This window comes from Polypterus senegalus, chromosome 17 (assembly GCF_016835505.1).
Source record: "Polypterus senegalus isolate Bchr_013 chromosome 17, ASM1683550v1, whole genome shotgun sequence".
NCBI classification, from domain to species: Eukaryota; Metazoa; Chordata; class Cladistia; order Polypteriformes; family Polypteridae; genus Polypterus; species Polypterus senegalus.
Window position 1 is genome coordinate 65,608,170 of NC_053170.1, and position 9,699 is coordinate 65,617,868.

A 9,699-nucleotide genomic window follows, 5' to 3' on the forward strand; every position below is an offset into this window, starting at 1 on the left:
AGCAAGCAAGAGAGAGAGAGCGACACACACACACAGGCGTGCTTTGCGAGAGACACACACACATACAGAGGCGTGCGAGACAGAGGCACACACACACACACAGGCACACGAGACAGAGGCACACACACACAGGCGCACAAGACAGAGGCACACACAGGCACTCCAGGCTCTTGAACGAGACACATACACACACACACGAAAGAGAGAGAGAGCGAGCGAGCAAATGAGAGGGTGAAGGCTGGACGCATAAGGTAGTAAAGGCTTGTTTTTGTTTTCAGTTCTGTTTACAGTGATTGGTTCATAGCGTGCATTGTGGCAATGTTACTTTTCTTGGTGGTTTATTAAATTACGGATTTTTCAAATGTTCATTTTTTTTCCCGGTGCTTAAAACTCATTAAAAAAAGTGTTTTTAGCGAGCAGTTCCTAGCACCATAGCGCAAACTATTGCAGTGTTAGTTTTGTCTGTTGTTCAAAGTTTTCTAATTGTTATTCAATGTTTTTACATTTAGTTTACTATTACGCTGTGCATTCTATGGTATGATTAACTATATTTGTGCTTAAAACAAAAAATATATATATTTACATACAGCTCATACGGTCTGGAACAGATTAATTGTATTTACATACAATCCTATGGTGGAAATTGCTTCGGTTCACAACCAAATCGGTTTACGACCAGAGTTTTGGAATGAATTATGGTCGTGAACCGAGGTTCCACTGTAGTATGTATTGTTGTATTGCATTTCTGAGGTGGCCATGACAGATCTAGCTCTGTGAGAAAGATTACTTGTATTCTGTTCTGTGTATTATATTTACCTCATTTTGACACCCATTGCACTCCCAATTTACCTGGAAGAGGGTCTTTTTTGTGTTTTTCTTGTCTTCTTAGGAGGTCAAGGTTGCTGTAACATTTATCAGGGCCTGTTAAAGCCCATTAAGGTATTCCTTGTGTGATTTTAAGCTGTACAAGAATTGTTTTTATTCATAGATAGATGCTGTCACAAACAGCACAAAAGCCACAAAATGTTTGGGGCAGCCACTCTTATAATATTTCCTGGCTGCAAAACGAAATGAATAATTGTACAGAAGTGTACAGGTTGGAGTCTAGAACAAGAACTGATTTGCTTGTGACAAAGATGGCGGCTTTAAGGGAGAGTGGAGGAAGTGATGTCATCAGTAGGGCTGGAACTAGAAATAGTGTCATTGGGGCCAGAGCTGGAAATGATGTCATCAATAAGCCCAAAAATTGAAGTGATGAAATTGGGCCTGGGACTGGAAGTGGCGTCATCCATGGTGCTGGAACAGGAAGTAACCTCATCCGTGAAGCTCGAACCAGAAAGTGTTGTCTCATCTGCAGAAAAGTGAGAGAAACAGTTAGTGCACTCTTCCACCCCCTGGTCTGGCATAGAATTACTCTCATTCAGGTCCTTTACCTGCCTCCCACACGCAAGTGTGACAATGCTTTATGGGAATCGTTCCCAAACTCAGTCCTGGGGAGCCACTGTGGCTGCAGAATTTTGTTCCAACCAGATTCACAATCAGTGATAATAATAATTCTCATTTCATGAGCTACTCTTTTATTCTTCTCATATCTTGCATTTAGAAAAGCATAGCAGTATGATTTTTACATTAGACATTTAGAAATGCTTTTACTTTTGCTGAAACTGTAAATGCTTAACTGTCTTTTGTTGTTTTCCTATTATTTTGGTCTTTTGTCTGTGTGGTTTACTCCCTTTATTGTATCCTAATAATGACAATTAAAAACAAGCAAAGCAGACACTGGGGCAAACCACATTAAATGATGAATGGCTATAATTAGTTCTGTGTCAGACTCACTAATAGATTAAATATACACAATATAACTGTGTAATATATGTTAATAAAAATTACCAAACATAGTTTTGTTATTTCTACATTGACCCCAAAATACAGAAACTGAGAAATAATAGCTCAATTCATTAGGGTAGGAGTTCAACTAAAAATAGAAGTTGGTTGGAACAGAAAACTGAAGCTGCATTGGGTCACAAGGACCACTGTATTATGAATCCCAAGGTTCAAATCTGTGCAAAAACTACACTGACATTTAAACAATAAAATACAATAAATATATTCATGCACATCACCTTTTAAAATTTAACAGATTAAAACAGAAGGGCCTCTAAAACCAAAACGTAAATATCATAGTCACATTTTACTTTTGTAAGAAATTCTGCCGGTACAGTTCTACCCTACCACCCCTGGCAAATATGTTTTAGATACAGTAGCACCAGAAACCGGTCAAAGTTATCAATATTATCAGATATTAGTGAATTTAACCATATAAAGCATTTTACTTCAGTATCCCAAATTCAAGTGAGGTGTGGTAATTAAAAAAACACACCATGTGTTAGAGATGAGCAGGTGGTACAAAGTCCATAGGAAGCTGATTTAGCAAAATGTCACTTTCAAGCCTCATTGTTTAACCTGACCATTTATAAGGGGTATCTAGGTGAGCTTGTGTAGTTGCAGGCTGACAAAATTGTTGCAAATAACAGACCAAAAAGTTCATCAGTCAACATTTGTGTATTCTCCACTGAGGTCTGACTGTTATCTGCATGCAAAATCAATAGAAAGCAGTTAATTTGTGGAATGATATTTTGTGTTTTGTAATTTTGTTTAGGTACAACAATACAAATTTCTATACTGGATTGGTCGAGCCCTGGGTTAACAACGACCGCCACCAGTACTGTTAGCCAACAGGGTGCTGGCGGAAATTTGGCTACTGTTGGCCGAATAAGAAGAAGGAGAAGAAGAGGGGGAGATGTGTCTGGAGGAAGGAGGAGAGGAGGAAGGTAAAGAGAATAGAACTGACGGTAGGAACTTTGAATGTTGGCAATATGACTGGTAAGGGGAGAGAGTTAGCAGATATGATGAAGAGAAGGAAGGCTGATATATTGTGCGTGCAAGAGACTAAATGGAAGGGGAGTAAGGCCAGGTGGATCGGAGGTGGACTCAAATTGTTCTCTCATGGTGTGGATAGGAGGAGAAATGGAGTAGGGGTTATTCTGAAGGAACAGTATGTCAAGAGTGTTTTGGAGGTGAAAAGAGTGTCAGACAGAGTAATGATTACGAAGCTGGAAATTGGAGGTGTGATGATGAATGTTGTTAGTGCATATGCACCACAAGTCTGGTGTACAATGGGTGAGAAAGAAGATTTTTGGAGTGAATTGGATGAAGTAATGAACAGTGTATCCAAGGGACAGAAAGTGGTGATTGGAGCGGATTTCAATGGGCATATTGGTGAAGGGAACTGTGGAGATGAGGAGGTGATGGGTAGGTATGGTGTCAAGGAGAGGAAAGAAGAAGGTCAGAGGATTGTGGATTTTGCCAAAAGGATTGACATGGCTGTGGTGAATACGTATTTTAAGAAGAGAGAGGAACATAGGGTTATGTACAAGAGTGGAGGAAGATGCACACAGGTAGATTACATCCTATGCTGAAGAGTTGATCTGAAGGAGATCAAAGACTGCAAACTGGTGGCAGGGGAAAGTGTAGTTAAGCAGCATAGGATGGTGGTCTGTAGGATGATGTTGGAGATCAAGAAGAGGAAGAGTGTGAGGGCAGAGCCAACGATCAAATGGTGGAAGCTGAAAAAGAAAGACTGCAAGGTTGAGTTTAGGGAGGAGGTGAGACAGGCACTGGGTGGTAGTGAAGAGTTACCAAACAGCTGGGAAACTACAGCAGATGTAGTAAGGATGACAGTAAGAAGGGTGCTTGGCTTGACATCTGGAAAGAGGAAGGAGGAAAAGGAAATCTGGTGGTGGAATGAGGAAATGCAAGAGAGTATACAGAGGAAGAGGATGGCAAAGAAGAAGTGGGGTAGACAGAGAGATGCAGAAAGTAGACAAGAGTACAAAGTGAAGAGAGGGGTGGCGAAGGCTAAAGAAAAGGCGTATGATGAGTTGTATGACAGGTTGGACACTAAGGGAGAAAATGACCTGTACCGATTGGCTAGACAGAGGGACCGAGCTGGGAAAGATGTGCAGCAGGTTAGTGTGATAAAGGCTAAAGATGGAAACGTACTCACAAGCGAGGAGAGTGTTTTGAGCAGATGTAAAGAGTACTTTGAGAGGCTGACGAATGAGAAGAATGAGAGAGTGAAGAGGTTGGATGATGTGGAGCAGGAGACAGAGCTGGAGGTGGCTAAGATTTGCGTTGGGCATGACAAGGATGAACAGGATTAGAAATGAGTACATTAGAGGGTCAGCTCAAGTTGGATGGTTGGTTGACAAAGTCAGAGAGGCGAGATTGCATTGGTTTGGACATGTGCAGAGGAGAGATGCTGGGTATGTTAGGAGAAGGATGCTAAGGATAGAGCTGCCAGGAAAGAGGAAAAGAGGAAGGCCTAAACAAAGGTTTCTGGATGTGATGAAAGAGGACATGCAGGTGATGGGTGTAACAGAGCAAGATGCAGAGGACAGAAAGATATGGAAGAAAGTGATCCGCTGTGGCAACCTCTAACAGGTGCAGCCAAAAGAAGAAGAAGAAGAAGAAGGTAACACTTTTGTTTAGGTACTGCAAAAATGGAACTATTACTCATTTACTATGAAGGATTCAATAGTCTTATAGAGAAAATGACCAAGAGGAAAATGTCTCACTTAAGCCACCTCTGACCATTCCAACGTTGTAATTTTAGAACATTAGAACAATCCGGATGAGAACAGGCCATTGAGCCTGACAAAGCTCACCAGTCCTGTCCACTTAATTCTTCCAAAATAAAATCAAGTGTTGAAAGTCCCTAAAGGCAAACTGTCTACCACACTACCTGTTAACTTACTCCATTTGTCCATGGTTGTTTTTTTAAAAAAAAAGCTTCCTAATGTTTGTGAAAAATTTACCCTGAACAAGTTTCTGTGTCCCTGTGTTCTTGTTGAACTCATTTTAAAGTAACAGACTTGATCCACTGCACTAATTCCCTTCATAGTTTAAAACGCTTCAATCACATCGCCTCTTAATGTTCTTTTGCTTAAGCTTGAAAGGCTCAGCTCTTTTAATCTTTCCTCATAATTTATCCTCTGTAGCTCTGGAATCAGCCTAGTCACTCTTCTCTGGTCTTTTTCCAGTGCTGCTATGTCTTTTTCATAGCATGGAGTGCAAACTGTAGTAAAACTTTAGTTGGCCACATTGCTCAGAGATGAATAACCTATTTACTGATGTTTCATAAGTGTTATAAAGATTAAAAGAAAGGTTACGGTCTTGCTATATAAGTGTAAATGAGTAATCGATGCATTTTTGCAGTACCCAAACCTAAGAGTTACCCAAGTTTTTATATAACAGTTGATTATAAACATCATGAAGTTCAAGAGTGCCATAGTCCACAGCACATTATGGCGCAGTGCATGCTTGACTCCACTTTTCACCTTTTCACTAGACATCTTGACCCACCTTGCTCATAAGGAGCAGTTTAATTTTACATTCAAATTACAATAAACTAAAATGCTATGCCTTTGTCTGAGAATTAGAAGAGTGCAGTTTTGATAAACATGGACAAAAGCCAAGAATATCATGTGTCGGAAGCAGAATAAAGATACAGGTAATATGCAGTAAATATGCACAGGCAAATCACAGGTCCATTTAAGTAAATCAAACTGTCACAGAGGTTCAAGCAGGCCAAATAGAGAGGGACCAATCTGACACAAATTTTACTGCTTTCTAAATAAGTCTCATTTTGCCTGGCACAGGTCTGAATAAGAGATGGATGAGTTGATTGAGCTGTTCATTTTTTAGATGAAAATACACTCAAAAAAGGGTTAATTTGGAATTTTGACGCAGTGGGTGCTCACATTTCATTACCTGCCCTGCTGCTGCCAATTCCTTTCAATACATTTCACTTCAGTCTGAGCACTTTAAACTCTAAGGGCTGCCTTTCTTCAATACATCCTTCCTTCCGCCTGGTAATCAATTACTGCAGAGAAAACTTCCGAAATGTTCCTTCCTCCATGCCTCTCACACGCGCTTCAGTAATGACCCAGGAGAGTTTGACCTGTGCCTCTAGTAACGTTTTTTCCCCTTTTTGAACTAATCTTTCCCCTTAGACATTTTACTTTTGTCTTACAGCAGAACATACGGTGTGACAGCTGAGAGGCAGGCTGGAGTAATTCTGTTTAACTCTGATTTCAAACAATGGTATCACTTTGAACACAAAATTCAACAAGTCAAAGAATGACTGCTACAGCTGAAGTGGCTTAGAAAGGAGTGCTTAAATTCAGTTTCACCAGCTGATTAAACACAGACCTGTAAGCAGATTTACATCCAATACTCCAATCCAATAGTGTCCAAAGCTGTTCAATGTTATATTTTTAAATAATGCACAGAATTATGCAAATGGTCATTAACAAATATTGTGTTCAAGCACTTACACCTTAATTTCAACTTAAAATTCTGCACTAAAATAGGTCCTTTGATAAGGATCCAGAATGGTGATTGTTTCAGCTTATTGGGTGATGTGGCTTTAGACAAACAGTCTTCTCATGGTATTGTACTGGAAAGCTTTACTGCTTTAGTTATCAACAGCCCCTCATCAGTTACAGTGTCTATAAAAAGTATTCACACCTTTGGAAATTGGGACATTTTATGGTTACAAAAGACTGTATCACAGTAGATTGACAAAGATCAAGAAAAAGCTCTTTTATATTAAAGTGAAAATTGGTTTAAAATACAATATAAATAAATATAATTAGTTTAGACCACTTTGCAGAGATCTATTTTTCCTTTAACATTAAACAGACTTTTTCTGTGGATCAGTGTCAAAAAAGCCAAAATAAATTCACACTGATTCATTACTTTATAATAATAAAATGTGTAAATGTCCAAGAGTTTGAATAGGTTTTATATGCTCTGTATCTTGAAGATGTACCCTAGACACCTAACACATACTCCTTCAGCACTCACAGGCTACCTTGTACTGACCACTTCTAGTTTAGATAGATAGATAGATAGATAGATAGATAGATAGATAGATAGATAGATAGATAGATAGATAGATATTTGAGCCAAGTTTATTTGTCACGTGTACTTAGTAAAATCAAAATTTATAGTTGCATGTCTCCTCAGAACATTTGATAAAAATAAAGGAATAAAAAACTATATATTGCATGCAACATACAGTATATATCCAATGTGTATCTGCAAGTATTATACTGTATATCTATAAACAGTGTTTTTTATGTTACAATAATTTTTCTTATTCCATACTTATTGGCAATGTTAAATTGGCCCTAATGCGTTTGTCTGAAAGTGTGTGTTCACCCTGTGATTGGCTGTCGCCATGTCCATGAATTATTCCTGAATTTTGCTGTTGCTTTCTTGGATGGACTCCAGCTTTCCCACGAGCCTGCTCCAGATAAATGGGTAGAAAATGTATGGATGTAGGAATGGTTGACTGTTCAGCAACTATATGTGTCATTTGGTTGATGAGAGGACTGAGGAAAAAAACTGCATAAGATGGCTGAATTGTACTTTTTGTTTTTCTAAGGTAGCAAGTGTTGTTGTATATGTTGTCTTGCATACGCATCAAAGGGTCACCATCCAGGTTCATCCCACTAACTCTGCCATCTTCCTTTGCCTCCACAGTACCGTGAAACCACCTAATAAGGGCTACTGACTTCGCTCCTTCCAGCCCCAGGACCATAATAACTCAGAGGCGTCACATGTTGAAGAGAGAGCAGGAGAGACAGAGTTTCTTTGAACATTAATCACAAGTCTTGCCAAAAACTTTGATAGGCAGCAGCTTTTTTTTAATGGCAGAGGATGACAAATCTGTTTGTAATTATACCATCAAGTAAAGTTTTATTGTGTTTTGGAAGTAAATGATGACAGTCAGGTTGGCACTCCAATATTTATCACAGTTAGTCATCTGTTATTACTTTGAATGACCACAATCTCCTGAAGAAAAGGCAACGTGATGGTAGCAATATTATGTTTTGCTTTAACCATCCTCTGTAGTGTTTTACGATCTTGAGCCAAGCTGGTACCAGAATATGATACACCCAGTGACGATGAACTCCACTGTCCTCCATCACTTTGCTTTGGGAATCTTAGCTACACAATTTTACACAAATAAAACAGGCTACAAATTTAAAATAAAAAAACTAAACTTGACTTGTTCAGTTGATTCCAATACAATATTGGTAATGTAATATATGGTGAATATGACGTTTCTGTGCATGAGAAAAAAAAATTATTATTTTAATTCTTAGTTTTTAAATTGTACTTTTATTTTTCTCCACATGGGAAAGACCTCATTTTGCACATTGGGTGATCATGCAGACTTTAAAATGAGAGAAAATTAGCTTAATTTAGATTTAGACACTAAGCAATGTTGATAGAAGATGTTTCCATTTGTGCCATTTCAATACATCTTTATTATCAATTTGCAGTGATTAGTTTATCCAGTAAGGAAAGTACAATTGTGTTGTGGTTAGGAGACCTGGATTTGACAGCACTCTGGGTGCTCTTTGTGTGGTCGGACTGCAAGTTCTCTTCTCAGATTCTGTTTCTCTGCTTACTCCTCTATGATGTGCTGGTTAAGTCAGTTGGCAGCCCCATGTGACTGAGTGTGTGTCCTGGGGCCTTGTCTAGGTGACGTGGGAATTGGCTAAGCTGGATAAAACTGATATATTAATAGACAAATGGCTGGAATTATTCTGTTACCCTCTTTCCTTACAGGGTGAAAAGGAAACAAAACCTATCCTGCACAAATCAGGTACAAGGAAGGAACCAGCCCAGCAGAAGATGCATGGCAAGACGTCTATGACACACCCACTCACACCTGCCTGAACAGCTTAGTCTTTCCCTGTCATACTAACTGTGCATCTTTGAGAGACAGAAGTACCCAGAGAAAACCTACACTGCCATAGTGACCACACACATTGACCAGAATGGGAATGGAACTCCTCATCTTGGTGCTGTGAATTTATGTTATCTCATTAGTTTAAACTCATAAACAAATTAATTTACTTATTCAATCCAATTTTACAAAAAATAATTAATTTACCTTAATTGGTTATTGTTCAGCACTTCTCTTTTCTATCAAAAATTGAAGAAACAAGAGAACTTCTAGACTGCATGGAGTTGTAGTAAGCCAGGTAACACTGTATCTCTTCCTTGCACTGCTGAAGAAATGAATCAATAAAACTATTTGACTGAAAATCAATATATTTTAATTGAACAATTACATCACTAGATAATTAACTTACTTTTTCCAGTAGTGCAGTTTATATTTAATATGTCAACTTGTAATAGTTTACTAAATATATAATAACAACTAGTGGGCTTACCCCCTGCTTGCTTCGTTTGCCTGTGCGATGCACCAGCCACTTCGCATCTCTGCCGCTGGCTGAACGCACGCCAAGGAGACACAGTCGCTCCTCCGAAACCCCATCTAAAATGGTGATATAATGGGAAACAAATACAGGTTTTTTTACCTACTCTTTGCTTGATCAGCTGCTGGCTTGCTGCATGATCTGCATCTCGTGCGGCACTTCAAACCTTTAAAAGCCTGTACAGCAGCTGTCTTTGTCATCTACTCTTTGTCTGTTATTTCCGGCCCCAGGCTTGGTTAAATTTGTTGGCACAAAGTCTTGTCTCGCGGAATGGGCGCTCTTGATAGTTTTTAGTTTATAATTTAAAAACTAAATAAGAATCAGAAAATCTAACATC

General features: G+C 38.9%; 1 long non-coding RNA gene across 1 annotated transcript; it reads right to left on the reverse strand.

Moving 5' to 3' along the window:
• Nucleotides 1-739: 739 nt before the first annotated feature.
• Nucleotides 740-9,358, reverse strand: LOC120517845. The gene is made up of 3 exons (XR_005631122.1): nucleotides 9,318-9,358; nucleotides 9,035-9,152; nucleotides 740-1,351 (listed from the first exon to the last, which is right to left on the reverse strand). It is a non-coding gene; the product is annotated as an uncharacterized LOC120517845 (long non-coding RNA).
• Between the last annotated feature and the right edge of the window lie 341 nt (nucleotides 9,359-9,699).